This window comes from Vanacampus margaritifer, chromosome 4 (assembly GCF_051991255.1).
Source record: "Vanacampus margaritifer isolate UIUO_Vmar chromosome 4, RoL_Vmar_1.0, whole genome shotgun sequence".
Taxonomy (NCBI): Eukaryota; Metazoa; Chordata; class Actinopteri; order Syngnathiformes; family Syngnathidae; genus Vanacampus; species Vanacampus margaritifer.
In genome coordinates, this window is record NC_135435.1 from 21,904,005 (window position 1) to 21,919,949 (window position 15,945).

A 15,945-nucleotide genomic window follows, 5' to 3' on the forward strand; every position below is an offset into this window, starting at 1 on the left:
TTTTTAAACCTTTCATTCATATTTAATTTTAAGGGTAAATGACATAACATTTGATTGACTGGCATAAATCACACACAATAATGTGCGTGGAATCCATTTTGGTGAATGTTTACTTACTAGATTTGGTTCTCTCAGAGAGTAATGCATGTAAAGAGTGGTAAATTTGCAAAAAAAAAAAAAAGGCTTGTATTATTTGAAAAAACAAAAGACATCAAATACATACACGAAGAAAGACAAAAAATATATTATGGGTAAATACGCAAATGGATGTAATTTTATTAAACCAACCAATGTAAAATTATGCATGAATTAGGAGATAATGACTCTATGAGAAATTGCAATAGACAAATTATAATCTTCTTACACACACACACATGAACAAACCGCAGAGGGGTCAGATCACGGGTCTCGGGGGTCTTTTCTTTTTCCTTTTGTGTTGGCTCGTGTCACTTCCGGCTAACAGATGGACACGGACCCTCCCCTTATGGACTCTGATTGACTTCCCAAATCAAGATGGATCTGGGCGCGTTCACATTTGCACCCGCTGAAAAGAACCCGGCACATTCATCAAAATGACATACAGGAGAAGAAGAATATAAGAAGTAGTAGTCCAAGAAGAATTGATGGGTGTGTCTGCTGCTGTGTGGAAAGGAGGAACAGTAATATAGAAATTTGGAACAAATTAAAGAAACTGATAAACTGTCAGTTTCATTAAACTAAAGAGAGCAGCACCCGTGTCTACTGTGTAACAAACATTATTATTAACTTATTTTATTTAATTTTTTATATGTATATAAATAATAATAATAATAATAATAATAATAATAATAATAATAATAATAATAATTTAATTTTATTTATTATTAATTTGAGGTAATGTAATACAAATATACATGACATGTATACAAACCAACAAGTATGAACTTTTTTTTGTCTATTAAAACACTTTCTGGAAATTCGGAACTCCTTTTTCCATGCGAGAATTAGTTATGTCACCTATTTTAAGGGGCTTCTGATTGCTTAAAATGCACGAGAACCTACATGGCGTGTAAAAATCGTCACATACATTCTTGCTACTCTAGTGTGTGGTTTACCCAAGATGACCAAAACAGCACAACACACGTGACAGAAACAAATATTCACTGACAATCGCAAGAGTCCTCCCTATAAACCTATAGCTGTCTGTTGTAGTTCAAAGACTGACCTGTGAGAGGCAGTGTGGTGCCACAGACGGCCAGAAAATATAAAGGAGAAAGAATAGTAGGTGGAAAAGAAATAAAATAAGCTAAGCTAACTGTTAGCTTGCCTGTCAAAACTACAGTAGGGCTACATTATGGGGTACTAGAGATGAATTAATTGGCAAGACTTGTAATTTATGGCTTCTTTATTAATCACTGGGCAGCATTGAAGTCAGGTGGAACAAATGAAGAGTAAACAGATGAAGAATAAAAATAATACTTTTGGACTTTTCAAAGGAAGATAGGTGCTCATTTTATCCTACTTCAGTAAACAGAGAGAATCATTGCCGAGAGTAGCCTACCGTTGTTCTCTCTTAAAAAAAGAGAAAGAAAAAAAGTACCCTACTGTTGTGTTGCTACGCTGTGTGAAGGTTTTATAATTGCCATAACATCCGATGCAAATTTCTGTTATTAATCAATCTAAAATGTTTTGCTTTACAGTATTTTTTAAGCAGCTAGCAGATTTACATAAGATGAAACTTTAGGGCTTTATTGAGCATTTTGGTGTTTGAAAATAGTTTTGCGTTACCCTAACCCTGTTTTACAGTAAATGGATAGATAGGGTAACCTTCAACTGGGACAGACAAATAAAGCCCATGCCTTTGCCTTTTATTTGGAGTACTGTGTGAGCAAGAGTTTGAGTTGCGTTTTCAACCATGAGAGCAGGTGCTAAGGAATACTTTTAAGTGTGTTTTGACAAGTTTAAAAGTATTTCAAGTGAGGAGTGGAATATGTATTAAAAATAGGTTTTATATGGTCTCCTTATATTTGCGATAAAAATGAGGGTTCACTGTATTCCAACAAACGTCTAAACCACTCATACCAGTGGGTTATTATGAGCGAGGCTGTTGCTCATTGATTAGTGTTCTAAAGTAGATAATAGTGCAGTAATGCAGGTTTCTAAGCCTAGCGGAACAAAACAGCACTTTGATAATCTAACGAATGAAGAAGGCCTTGTGGGTAAATCGTTGGGTTTAACCACAACGATGCCATTCATTAGCACCTTGGGCTTTTGTTAAATCAGTTGTGCTTAATTTTTTTTAATGATTTTTCTTTCTTTCTGGTGTGTTGTGCGACCCAGGTGGTGAAGACAGTTGGCACCAGCACGGCTCTTGCCTTTCTCGCAAAACATCAAGTGCATTGCAGGAACAAAACCTTGTCGGATCCGAATGAGTCCTTTTATCAGGCGTCGGGCAGCCCAGTGGGAGACCTTGAGAGCCCAAACTGTGTTTTAAGTGAGACTGCAACTGGTGAGGCCATTATCCTTTCACTCTTGAACCTTTTTCTTGCCTGTATATGCGTGCACATATGTGTACCCATACCTCTGTGTGTGTGTGTGTGTGTGTGTCCTTCCCCTCCCTTGAAAGCTCCGGAGCCTCGGGGAGCCGTGGAAAATCAATACTCTTCGGCAGCTCCCCGCTCTTTATTCATTTAATAACTCACTACCATTGCATTACTGTTCCACTGATCTCCCATCACAGAGCCCAGACTGACACCTTTGTGCTCTTTCACCACACTGGAGTTTGATGTAATCAGTTCAACCGGCACCCTCGCGCTTGACACATGCGTCAATGGCGGCCAAATATGAAAAAGACCCAAGTCAAAGAGGAGCGTGAGAGGGAACGGGCTTTCGAGGAAGTGGGCGTCAAATGGGTGCGAGGCGGAAAAAAATAAATAAATCAAGAGAACACCTGTACAATGTTTTAAAAATTTCTCATAAAGCTAAATAAGCTAACAGAAATATCAGTATGTTGCAGTGCAGTTCTACACCATTGCAAACTACAACCCGAACTACGATCCTATGAATAACTGTGACTGAATATCCTCCCAAATCTAAAATGAATAAAAAAAATAAAACTGGTTTTACATACACATTTTTGTCATAGTAAATTAGAAAATGAAAATTGTACAACCCATGGAGTGGAATATTTTACAATTTAACTTACTAATCTTGCAGCTAATGAAAACCCCAAATTCTCCATCTCAAGAAATTTAAATATCAGATAATAAACAATGGGAAATTAATTTTTAATATAGATATTAGTTAGAAATCCTAAGCCCCTCACACAAAGTTCACTAAAATAACAATAATACAATAGCTAATAATGAAACTGACCAAAAAATAAAATAAAATTTCTCAATAAAAAACAGGAATTTAAAAAAATATATTTTTTGTGGTGTACAGAATTACAGAAAATGGCCTCAACAAAAATCATGCCATACCTAAACTTAATATTTTATTGCAACACCTTTAGAGGGAATCACTGCAATCAAATAATATCTCTTAGCATCTTGACATGTGTTTTACTTTATTAACCCCCCCCCCCCACCCTTTATTTACCCACTTAAGTGAAATTAAGAACAGATTCTCATTTGCCGACCTGGCTGTAGACCGCGATGTAAAACCAAATACATAATAAACAAAAAAAACTATCTATGCAATGCGATATAGTTGGATGTTTACATAATGCATTATCAAATCATAGCATACGGTGAATAAAAAGGTTCATAATAGGCTAAAAACAAGATGCTAAAAACAGGTGTAGGTGTATTGGAATGAATGAGGTGAGCCAGTCCTTTGTGGCAGATACTGGAATTAAGGATCAGCCAAAAGTACTATTTTGTACCAGTAGTATTTGTTTAAAACCCTAATTTGTAACCCTAGCCCTAGTTTAAAACCCTAATTTGAGACCCTAGCCCTAGTTTAAAACCCTTATTTTAAACCCTAGCCCTAGTTTTAAACCCTAATTTTAAAACCTAGCCCTAGTTTAAAACCCTAATTTGAGACCCTAACCCTAGTTTGAACCCCTAATTTGAAACCCTAGCCCTAGTTTCAAACCCTAATTTGAAACCCTAGCCCTAGTGTGAAACCCTAATTTGAAACCCTAGCCCTAGTTTGAACCCCTAATTTGAAACCCTAGCCCTAGTTTGAACCCCTAATTTGAAACCCTAGCCCTAGTTTCAAACCCTAATTTGAAACCCTAGCCCTAGTGTGAAACCCTAATTTGAAACCCTAGCTCTAATAGTAGTAGTAATAGTAGTAGTAGTACAGGGGTTTTCCTGGCTCAAAATGAGGCAGAGGGGGTATCATCCTAACTATGATGGGTGACTAACGATACCAGGTATAGATATCGGTGCCAATATCAGTCTTATTTTAAGGTATCGGTACTCGCTGCAGTGACCTATACCATTGTGGGCCGCCCTCTTGCAGCCATTTTACGATCAGAGATTAGAAATGAGAAATTATATGAATACAAAGTTGCCATTAATATTTGCCATTTTTTAAACTACAATCATTAAAAATTCATCCACTAGTACATATTAAATTGTAAATATAGTTCAGCGTTGTTGTAAAACACTATTATGTTTATTGTATATACTGTGTTTTTATGACTTTGGCGATGGCTGGAGCGCGCTACCTCTGTTTCACAACCAGGAAATGGGCTAGTGCAACGGTTTGTTCTTTGGTACATTAAAGTTTTAAAAAAAAGTAAAAAATAAATAAATAATGAAAAAGAAGAAAGCTGTTTCTTCTTCGGTTGTTGTTTCAGGTTTTTCCGGTGACATAGCGCCTCCATAATGGCACAACACTGTAACTGCAATCAACACAGCTGGAGCTCTGTGTTGAGCAACATCAGTGGCTCAGGCTGGAGGTGGCGAGCAAATTAGGTGGAGGTGGCCGCCTCTGAATTTTGTACACAGGATAAACCCTGTAGTAGTAGTAGTTTTGTTCTCAGTCATTCTTTTTTTTCCTTTTTTTTTTTTTTTTAGCTATCTGTGTCTTTGTCATGTTGAAGACCTATGACCTGTAACTGCAAACTTTCTAACACATTGCAGCACATTTCCCTCCAAAATGCCTTGATAGTCTTGACAGTTAGATTTCTTTGCATCCAGCGCAGGTGCAAGACAACGTTGCCGGTTTTAGCAAAGCATCCCCGAAATGGCACAGACACTCTGTGTTTGTAGCCTTTTGCTAAAGAAAGAAAATCAAAAACACCATCGTCACAAGAACATTGTGCCAGAAGCCTTGTGGCCGGGCTATATTCATCTCAGCAAATTTCAGTCTCAGTTTCAAGCCACTTCAGAGAACTAGCCTGTAAGCTTCACTGCAGACAACAACCTAATTTACATTCCATAAAGGTGAGACCATGAGGAGTTGTTGCATAATGTTCCTTTTCACCAGGTGAGGAGTTTTATCCGTGTGAGAGTCACATTGCTGCAAACTGTATAAGTGTAAGTGTGTGTGGTAGTGACGGGAGGAAGGAGAGTTGGGGGATGCGGTCCCCCCGTGCAGGCTGTGAGCAGAGAGCAGGTGGGCTCGGGATGGAGCAGAGAATCTGTATTGATTGTTTTTGTGCCTCAGAGCTGTTTAGCCATTGTCGACGCTGCCTCCACCAGCTGAGAGGCAAATTGCAGCGTTTACACCGGGAGGCATTTTCTTTTTCTTTTTTTTTAATCCATTTATTTATTTTTCACCCTCCCCACCTACACTTTATTTTATTTTAACAATGGCAGTTGTATCTACTGTCTACCATGTCGGAGGAATTTTGACCGCTTTATTTGCAGGCTTTGACGCAAGCATCCAGGAGAAAATTCTTTTTTCGTGCCGACCAAACAGATTTGAACTCGTTGTCGTTCATTTTAGCACAGCCTCAGTGTGCATTAAACTGTACAGCATGCATCCTACTTTAATAATGCATACATGTGACACATCCCATTAATGTTTAATGCAATATTTCCCCTTACAAAAATGTCAAGAGAGCTTAAATCAAAGTGAGACCATAACAACTCATTTACTACCGCAATCTTGTAATAGTAAACTTATCTTGCTAATTTTTGGAGGTTTGGGAGTTTTTGTCATCCTTATCCAGTGATTAGAAGGCAGAGTAGTCTGCTGAGTTTGCATCATTTTCAAGACTAGTAAGGAAAAAGAAGATAAGATTAGACAGACAGCACATCCAACAAAGTACACAACAAAAACAAAATACAGCATAGCAATAAATCTAATCTAAACAAACAAATGAACAAAAATAGACCGGAATAAATATAGTCTCATTATTAGGGTTGTATCGGGCTGATACCCAGCCTTATTTCAAGGTATCGGTACTCGTGACAGCCACTAGTAACGATATGTTGAAGAAGGGCCGGGTATCGGCCTGATACGATACCTGGTATCGGTACTCACTCATCCCTAGTTGTGGCGTTTGATTAAAAACAAGGCCTGTTTAAATCAATTATATTACACCTTTATATTATGGCATTCAGCTCCTAAGAGCCGTTGTTCAAGTACTGTGCATCAATTTATATACGAGTTAAGTATTTTATTTATCCAGGTAAGGCAATTTGAACAATGCAATCGGCATAAAATAGTTTTACAGTAATTCCAAAATATTAAATGTCATGTTTTGAGACAACCCTTTCTTTAAAGGCGAAAGTCTACACTTTTATTACCAATCCATAATGGCAAGTGAATTTTGGAGATATAAGATGAAGGAAAGCGCCGCTCCGGTGTGCAGCTGTACGACATGAACAGACAGGATGCAGACAAGCAGACGGGAGAGCAATGAACGGGGCCAACGTTTTATCACCCTGGAGCACAAAATGATGCCTGCGCCGCTTTACAATGTTGTTCTACCTGATAGCCGACGCTGGACGGCTAAAGTGTGTGATTTGATGATGGTGCTTGAGCACATTAGGCACACACTGCAGTGTGTTTGCTCATCCAATCACCGGCAGGGAAAGTTAATGGCATGAGAGGAGCTGCTGTTTGCCAAACGCACCGTTGATTGATAGCCCAGAGTGCTTCAATGCCTTTGTATTACTACAGTATAGTATAGTGCAGTTGCTGTGTAGTGTAGGACTTGTGTAATGCTGTGGGTAACACAGGAAGCACGGTATAACTTAGTCAAGAGTATTGTAGTAGTCGTGTAGTGTAATATAGTGTAGCATAACAAAATACAGTATAGTAAGGTATGGTATGATATAGTATTGTATTCTATAGTATAGCATGGTACAGTGTGGTATAGTGTAGTGTAATAGAGTGTAGCTAGTACTGTATAGGAGTTTTGTAGGAAAAGAGTTGGTCGTATTGTGTAGCTGTTTTGTGGAAATTTACTGTGCTAGAATAATTGTGCCTTTTATTCCCCGCAAACAGCAATCTACACCTGGACTGTGCTAGAATAATCGTACGTTTTATTCCCCGGAAACAGTAATCAACACCTGTGCTGTGCTAGAATAACTGTACCTTATATTCCCTGCAAACAGCAATAATCACAACTCGCTTTGCTAAAATAATGGTGCCTTTTATTCCCCGCAAACAGCAATCTACACCTGGACTGTGCTAGAATAATCGTACCTTTTATTCCCCGCAAACAGCAATAATCACAACTCGCTTTGCTAAAATAATGGTGCCTTTTATTCCCCGCAAACAGTAATCAATACACTACAACGTTAAGCAGCATAATATGATCATCATCAGTGCTTACGAGCTGCAAAACGGCTGGGCAATCGTACGTATTCCACAGCTGACTCTGTCCGGACCGTGCGCCGCTCCGTCTTTTATTCGTTAACAAAAAGTTGTGAGCGTGAGAAACCGGGCTGTTCAAGCCTTCTCCCAGACACTCTCGAAAACATGTTTTGCGAAGCAGGGAAGGCTGTAGTATAAACAAGGAAGAGTTCCCAGGCTGATTCCGCCCTTTATTTACAAATTGTTGGGCACTTGGATTCGTACAACAGTTCAGGACAACAACATATCCTTATATAAGAGGTTACATGAGGACATATCAAACCATGGTTATTTTCCCTTCAGTAGCCTAGCGTAGCATATCATAGTAGTAGTACTGTATAGCACAGTATAGTTAAGTATGATATAAATTATATAGAACAGGTCTAGTTGCGAACATTCGACTTACAAACATTCACAGATACGAACAAATGTCTTTAAAAGCTGTATTTTGCGTGCAAGTTAATATTTAAGTGTGCACCACATCATACATTACGGTACAGTACTGTACTGTAGTTCCCCTCCCTGCCACAACCCTGCCGAGCAGCACCGCGTCATTTGTGCATTTCAACTACCTCTCCGATGCACGGCACAGGAGCCACGGATCAGTGGCCGCGGCGCATGCGCTTTTCATTCACCCAATCTTGGCGCCGCACTGTGAGTACATTTCAGAGGCTCTCCTGGAGGATATTTATGAGAAGCAGCCCTCAGACGGCTTCTTTATCGGCGCAGTAGTAAAACATACAATATATCTTCAGCTTCGAAATCACTTGAATCCGACTCGGCGGTCGGGTCGCCATCTTGACTCGTCATACGCGCCAATCACATTCATGTGCACTTCACGGACAGCCGGAAAACATAACCTTTCATTTCAGTCGTCTCACATGAACTCAACTCAATAATTCCGCCATCAGTAAGCATATTTATTCTGTTTTCATGGCAGTGTACTGTGTAAAATTTTAATAAAATTTACTGTGAGGAAAAGTGGTTTAGACAATGGATGACATCATTTAATGTATTTTTAAATTTAATTTATGTCCTGTATAGAAAGTATACATTGTATATAATTAAATTTTGTTTCATTTTTAAAAATGTTTCACGTTTTATTTTTTTATTTAAAAAAAATCATAAAATGTTATTTTTTAAACAAAATTGAATAACATTTGACTTACAAACAACCTTTTCAGAACCCATTGTGTTCGTAAGTTGAGGACTACCTCTAGTGTAGTATAGCCTAGTATGGTATTAAATGGTGTAGTGTAGAGCAATGTATCACCTATTTATGATTTGCTATTTGTAAAATCACCAATTACCTTGTAGATATTTCTAAGTCCTGTCCTCTGATATTCACAGAAATTGGTTGTCAGGCCCTAGCACTGTCTAATGGAAAAGCAGTGATTTGCCGCCATCTTCTGGAATTTATAAGCAATTTTAAACCTTTTTTGTGGCGGTTTCAGTTGTGGCTTTTCAGGGATAACGCTGTCGGACGCAGCACAGTGCGCTGTAGGAGTTGTAGAGTGTATTAACTTAATTGTAGCGTATACCGTAATACAGTATAGTGTGGTATGGAATGGTGTAATAATATACCACGGCATTGTACTCATTTCAACGCAACGTTATTTGCACATCAATTTAAAGACAGCCTTAGCTGCATACAAAGTATTGCATCCTGTAGGAGTTTTTAAGTACAATGTAGTGTAGCATCGAAACATAGAGTAGTTTTAAATTGTGGAATGAATAGTGTCATGTGGTGATCGATTAGTTATGATACACATTTTTTTGCTCAGTGAGTATACATTTTATTCTTATTGTCTTATTTGGACTTTTCATAATAGAATTGAATATGAACAATGACCAAGCACCAGAGTCCGTGTTGTTGTGTTGCTGCCCGGCTCCATGCGGCGAGTCTGACATTAAATCATGAATTGTGCTCGTTTGCATGTGTCCGTGCATGTGTGTGCGCGCAGGCTTATTGATCGCCTTACGCAGCTTTATAGCGCTCCGTTGTAAATGTCATGTTTTTACAGGCTACTGTTTGATATAAGCGCGATTAAAGTATTTGCTCGCCGACGCAGATTGCGAACACAGTCGCGCCATTACTCGGCAATTAAAGAGGCCTCCAAATAACTATATGGCGGCTTGATGTGGCCGAGTACACAAAATGTGGGAAGCCACAACTTGACCCCCCACCACCGCCCCCTGCACCATCTTGACTGTGTGTGCCTGTGGTTTAAAAGTCACTTCCTCTCATGTTTGATGTCAGTTTGCATGCATTTTTGCATTGCGGGGCGTGGTCATTTGGACCAGCAGCACATTTTAAGCCACATCACACAGACAAATTCAGTTGTGATTACTAAATGGCAAATGACATAAAATAGGCTGAATGGCAACAAGCGCAAACACATATTGTTTCTGAAGTGTTGCTAACCAAAACAGCAGCACATATAGTACCAAGAAACATCTCTCAGATGGAATCATGTGTGATTCCAATATATATATATATATATATTTTTAATTAATTTTATTTACTTTTGCTAACCAAAACAGCAGCTCGTGCCAAAGCACATTTCTCAGGTAAATTACATTCAATTTCTTAAATGGTAAATAGCATGTTTATGAAACCTCATCAAAGCTGTAAGGTGACACCCTCAAATATATTGTTTTTATGTATTTATTTATTTATTTTTACTAACCAAAACAGCAGCACATACCAATGTACACCACTCGTATGAATTCCAGTCCACTGCTATTGGTTTGTTACTGCTACACTACTCATAGTACTTTTCACTTTGGAGTATTGGATGGATTTTATAATACTACCTGATGTCCAATGCTTGGAAGTCTGTCTCAGGCTTTTTCCATTGTTTGTCCCTCTACGGAGTTACAGCTCCTCTAAGTGGCTGAACCGTGCAACTGAAGCTATTATGACACATCTATCATAGACACAATTACGGCAAGAAAAAATGAGCAAAACCTAATTTTACTACATGACTACGTTGTTAAGGATTTATTTTATTTGATGTTTTTAAACAGTAAAAATGCTCATATTGTCTCTAAGGTTTGAAAAATGACATGAACAGCAATGCCATTAATCTGTTCTACAATTTTGAATGCCATAACAAACATAATTAAATAATTCGAATACAAAAATAAAAAGATTGTGCATCAGTAATTCAATAGCCATTGTGCTGCTCCTTTGCCAACAGGGGCCGAATAGTACATAAATACACGCAAATTTGATGATGAAACATGCACCGAAGTATACCCTCGCAACAAAGCTGCAATAATTGTTTCTAATCATTTTTTCATAGCGGATACAGAATATGCCTGTGTTGTATGTTGTGTCTGCGTGTATTGCAGCTTGTGTTCAAATATAAATGGTCCATAATTACTGTGACATCGATGCTAGTTTTGTTAGCTTATCAACGGTGTTTCGCATTGTGTTTTAGCACTACACTAAAATCTAGCTCGCTTTCATAAGAAAAAGTTAACGTGTTTGCTGCCACCTTAGCTGGCGCTCATAACTCAAATATTTGCTCGCAACTCAAGACTAAAAATAAACTTTTGACTATTGAAGAAACTATTATCATAATGATTAAATTATTGACTCAAAGTAAGTAAAAAAAAGAAAAGAAAAACAATTGCTTAAAAATATCTGTAAAATAGTCCGTGTGTGAATGATGAACCGCGATATCGTGGGGCACCACTGAATTGTTGACGTTCTGTTGAGTATGTCAGACACGTTTTATTGTAAGCATAAACGTGCCCGTGTGATTTCGAAGGCTCCTGGGGAGAGCAGCAGATGAGAGAGAGTGTTGCTTTTGTGAATATGCATGGCTATCTGCATTAATTCATGCATTAATAGCCTGTGCAAATGTCAGCAAACGATGGAAGAATGCTGATATGATCCACCTGCGGCACAAAAAAACGGAACCTTCTACGCAACTTTGATGTGCACGCAAGCAAGCAGTGCAATAGTAGGAAAAATACAGCAGGTTGTGTTCATCATGAACGCAGGAAAACTAATTCATCAATTGTGTTGCAGTGCCACCTAATGATTCAAAGTGGCCTTACAACCACATACAGAATAGTCAGGAATACAAAACAAAACCCACTCACTAGAGCTCACATACATCCGCCCACACAAATCACCTTATGTGCAATCCATTTATTCTCTATAAACACGGTCATGGGTCACCTCAACTAGAGGAGTTTTTTATTTATTTTTTTTACAAATATTTAATTATGTTAAATTATTCATATATTGCAGCTTACTTCTCGTGACAACACAATTTTATTCTTGTAATATTAGAAAATCCTTTTGTAGTATTATTATTTTATCATTATTAATATTACAACTTTCAATTTAAATTTATTGGCAATACTACGTTATTCTTGTAATATATAGGATTTCATTCTTGTAATAGAGATTTTTTTCCCCTGTAAAAAATATGGTTGTATTCTTCTCCAACATTACGACTTTATTTTCGTAATATTATGATTCATTCTTGACAGATGTCTTTAGAAAGAAAAACATGTTTGTTTGTTTTTAGATATTATGACTTAATTCTTGTAATATGATTACTTTCTGGTAACAGGACAACTTTACTCACATAATAAAATTAATGGATTAAAATAATATTGCTTTATTGATCAAATATACATGTACTGTACATACCTAATAAGTAAATAAATGAATATGATACATTATGACAACCAATCCTTAAAACTATATAACTTTATTATTGTACTATTACAATCTTAATATTTTGATTTTTTCCACCTCCAAAATACTATTTTATTTTTGTGATATGACTTCTAATTGGTTTCTTGTTATCTATTTTTGCATTTTCATTCATGCAATATTACGACTTAACTATCGTAACATTCTGATTGAATTTAACTAAAGAAGTATCTGCACTTTTGCACTTTCACCTCATTTGTAACCACAATCATACACCGGTGATCCAATATAGCAGCAATCTCATTAAGAGTAACTATCCCGCTCCACCTTCTTAGTTGACCTCAATATACTGTAGAACCTACTAAACGGATCCTATTCCTGTAACGAGCAAAGCATATTATGTTGCTAAAGAAGATTGTTTCTGTTCAACAGCACTTGACCTGCGGAAGACTGTGCCGTTACGGCTTTCCTTTACGGCACATTCCATTTATTTGGAATTCCATTGGATGGCAAACAATCAATAGCATGTAAAGGTTCCAATGTTTCAGATCTGGCCTGTTATGGTTTAAGAGCCAGGGCTTAAGATGAAGTGCAATAATTAAAGTGGTGATGTGATCTTGCTCAAATTTGGTCAAGCTCTGACCTTTTGTGTTTTAAAGTCGAGACTCCTCTTACATGCATACACGGCCTCAAAGATAGTTCCATATAATTCAATATAATTAATAATATTTATTTTTTCCTTTCAAATAAATGAGCCGAATAATGATGGCTATTTTATTTTTTTAATGACAGTCCCCCTAAATCACTGAAACCAGTTGAGAATGCGTATGTTGCTTCTGACCACCAGAGGTCACTGTTGTCCTGTCTGCTCTACCCTGCCGCCATCACTCGGGGCGTTTCCCTATACAATCCATCAATGGCTGCTAACATCTTCTCCTCAGTCAGTGCACACAAACTGACACTGAGCACAGAGCCTTTTGGGCCCAGGTGATATCACTTCGAATAAATAAGTGGCAAATAATGGTGTCAGAGAAGGTAGCTGCTGAGCGGACACATTTCTTTCTTTCTTCTCTTTGTGCTGCAGGGATTGGGAAAGAGCGGTCGTCAGCTGTTTGTTGTTGTCAAACAGACGGGGGAGCGCTTGAGCAAATTCAATCCGGGGAGCTAATTTGGGGAGGGAGTATTGACGAAAAGTGAAATGGATTGAAGGAAGGCTGGCAACTGAAAGGAATGACAATATTGGTAAACTGCACGTTGAAGTTAAACACTACGGACAAGCTTAAAGTCACACGGGACGTTTTGGATTTCGAGCGGTTTGTTCACTGTTGATACATAATGCACAGGTGCCAGTTTGATAGCTCTACTTGACATTTTAATGTGGAACAGATGATAATGATTGTAATTTACAAACGCTCACACTAAGGACAGCAATTTTGAATATGTCTTTAGCCAAGTGTGACTGGAAAGTGGAAATTCAGGATATGCACTACGAGATACATTGTGGTTGTCTGCAATAGTGTATTTCTAGTACATAATTACAGCGACAATTGGAACAATTGTGTCCTTTTAACTTTGCGAGACAAGTTTGGGAAAAGGTCATTTCAATCTGTTTGCAGTGTACAAAGCGAGGTCCATAAAAAGCTTGCTCGGGTGAGTTTGGCGTAGAAGCACTTGACCTTAGAGCAAAGGTATTTCGTCCATTAATGACCCCTGACCCCGAAAAATGAAATATTGCATTTTATATTTAATAGTACAGCAAATTTGTTCTCTGCATTTTACAACTTAAGTATGGTAAAATTATGACTTGATGTATTTAAAAATATATAATTATTGTAATATTCACAATTTCTTCAAAAAAAGTTATTATTGTACATTTCCGTATTATTGTAATAAATGTTTTTCATTGAGACTTTTCAAAATTGTATAATACTTTATTCTCATATTTTTCCATGTGTATACTTTAAATATTATGACTTAGTTTACATGCAACAATGTTTTTCTTAAATGAAATTCAGTTATTTGAATATTACAACTTTTTCCTCAAAAGTAACACAACTTTGTAACATTCCATACATCTAGCACGAAAATATGACGAGTATGAATTTGTTCTTTAAAAATATTAATGACTTAAAAAAATTATTTTGCAATTTTATGCTCACATTTTTTTTCATGTGGCCTCTGTGCGTGTGCTACAATACTATGTCCGGTAATATAATATATAATATAATGTAATATGAATAAAGAAACAAGCCACCAGATAAAATAAGTAAATAATATAATTTATTTTGTTGTGTAAAAAAACGAGAATTCTTCAACCTCATTGGTGGTAGCTCCACATCCTGTTTACCTGAGAGTGAAACTGAGTAAATAAATGGTAGTACTAATAATAAATGCATGTGCTGGTTTGGTTTGAGTTTTTTTTTTTTTGCATGCATAAGCGGAATGGGCTGCAACAGGGTATTTACTTTTTTGCCTTTAAGCAACAGGGAAAGGCCAACGTCAGCGTTGTCATGAGTTGTTGGAATTGGAATGGATGAGTGACCCTGGGCTGTTTATTGCGTGTGTGTGTGGTTATTACTAGCAAAGCCCAATATACTGTATACAGAATACACAAGTGCCCACACACTGCCCTTTAACACTGGTCACTGTGTCAGACCAGGCCTGTCCTAGTGGTGTCATAAATTTCAGTCGTGAACAGGAGGCTGGTGCGAGAGCACATGTGTAACCTCGACTAATCATCATGATTGGTCGAATGCTGGGCCTGGTGTGGAGGTGGGGTTCGACAAATCATAACATTGATCATTTGGTACGTACGTAAACTGTTCTGGATGGAGGCTACCGTCAGGCCCAGATGTATTTGGAAAGGGACACATTTTGGATAGTTTTGCCTTTGTATGCTAATGCAATGGTTTTGAAAAAACTATCAAGACTTGCCTAATTTTAATTTAAGATTTTTGTACATTTAAGAATTGTTTTCTTAAAAAAAAGTAACCACCTGATTCAGACATTAATGTAGCACATGGTACATTGAACCCTCATTTGTGGTGGTTAAGGACCAAGTGAAAAAAATATATAGTGAGTAATTGACTAATAGATCAAACTCTAGTCACAGTTTGATATTCAAAAATTCACCTAGTCATGTTTTTTTCATGGCCCAACATTCTACAAGTTGCCACCAAAGCCCTGTATTATAGGAAAGTAGCAATTGGTGTCAAGGAAGTATGTTAAAGTGACTTATAGTGATATTGTGTCATAAGGAAATACGTAGTATTGCCCATTACATTTTAATTGTTAGCTGATGGCTAGTTATGTTCAAAAGACGACACAACGATGGATTAACTCATTTGCTACCAAAAACGTATAAATATGTTGTATTTTAAATGTGTACTAAAGACGCTTTTTTTTTTAATGCTAGAGCATAGGCTTTGATGCAGCCTCTGAACTGCAGGGAACGAGTGAAGAAATTGTAGTAATTACAAAAACGGCCAGCAGGTGGCAGCAGAGTATAAGAGATCAACCAG

At 37.4% G+C, this 15,945-nt stretch overlaps 1 long non-coding RNA gene across 1 annotated transcript in view; it reads left to right on the top strand.

The window, feature by feature from the left end:
• Positions 1 to 1,306: 1,306 nt before the first annotated feature.
• Positions 1,307 to 15,945, top strand: part of LOC144050920 (uncharacterized) — a 30,848-nt gene continuing 16,209 nt past the window's right edge. Inside the window, exons 1-2 of the long non-coding RNA XR_013293965.1 lie at positions 1,307 to 1,483; positions 2,320 to 2,488. This is a non-coding gene — a long non-coding RNA (uncharacterized LOC144050920). The remainder of the gene's footprint in view (positions 1,484 to 2,319; positions 2,489 to 15,945) is intronic.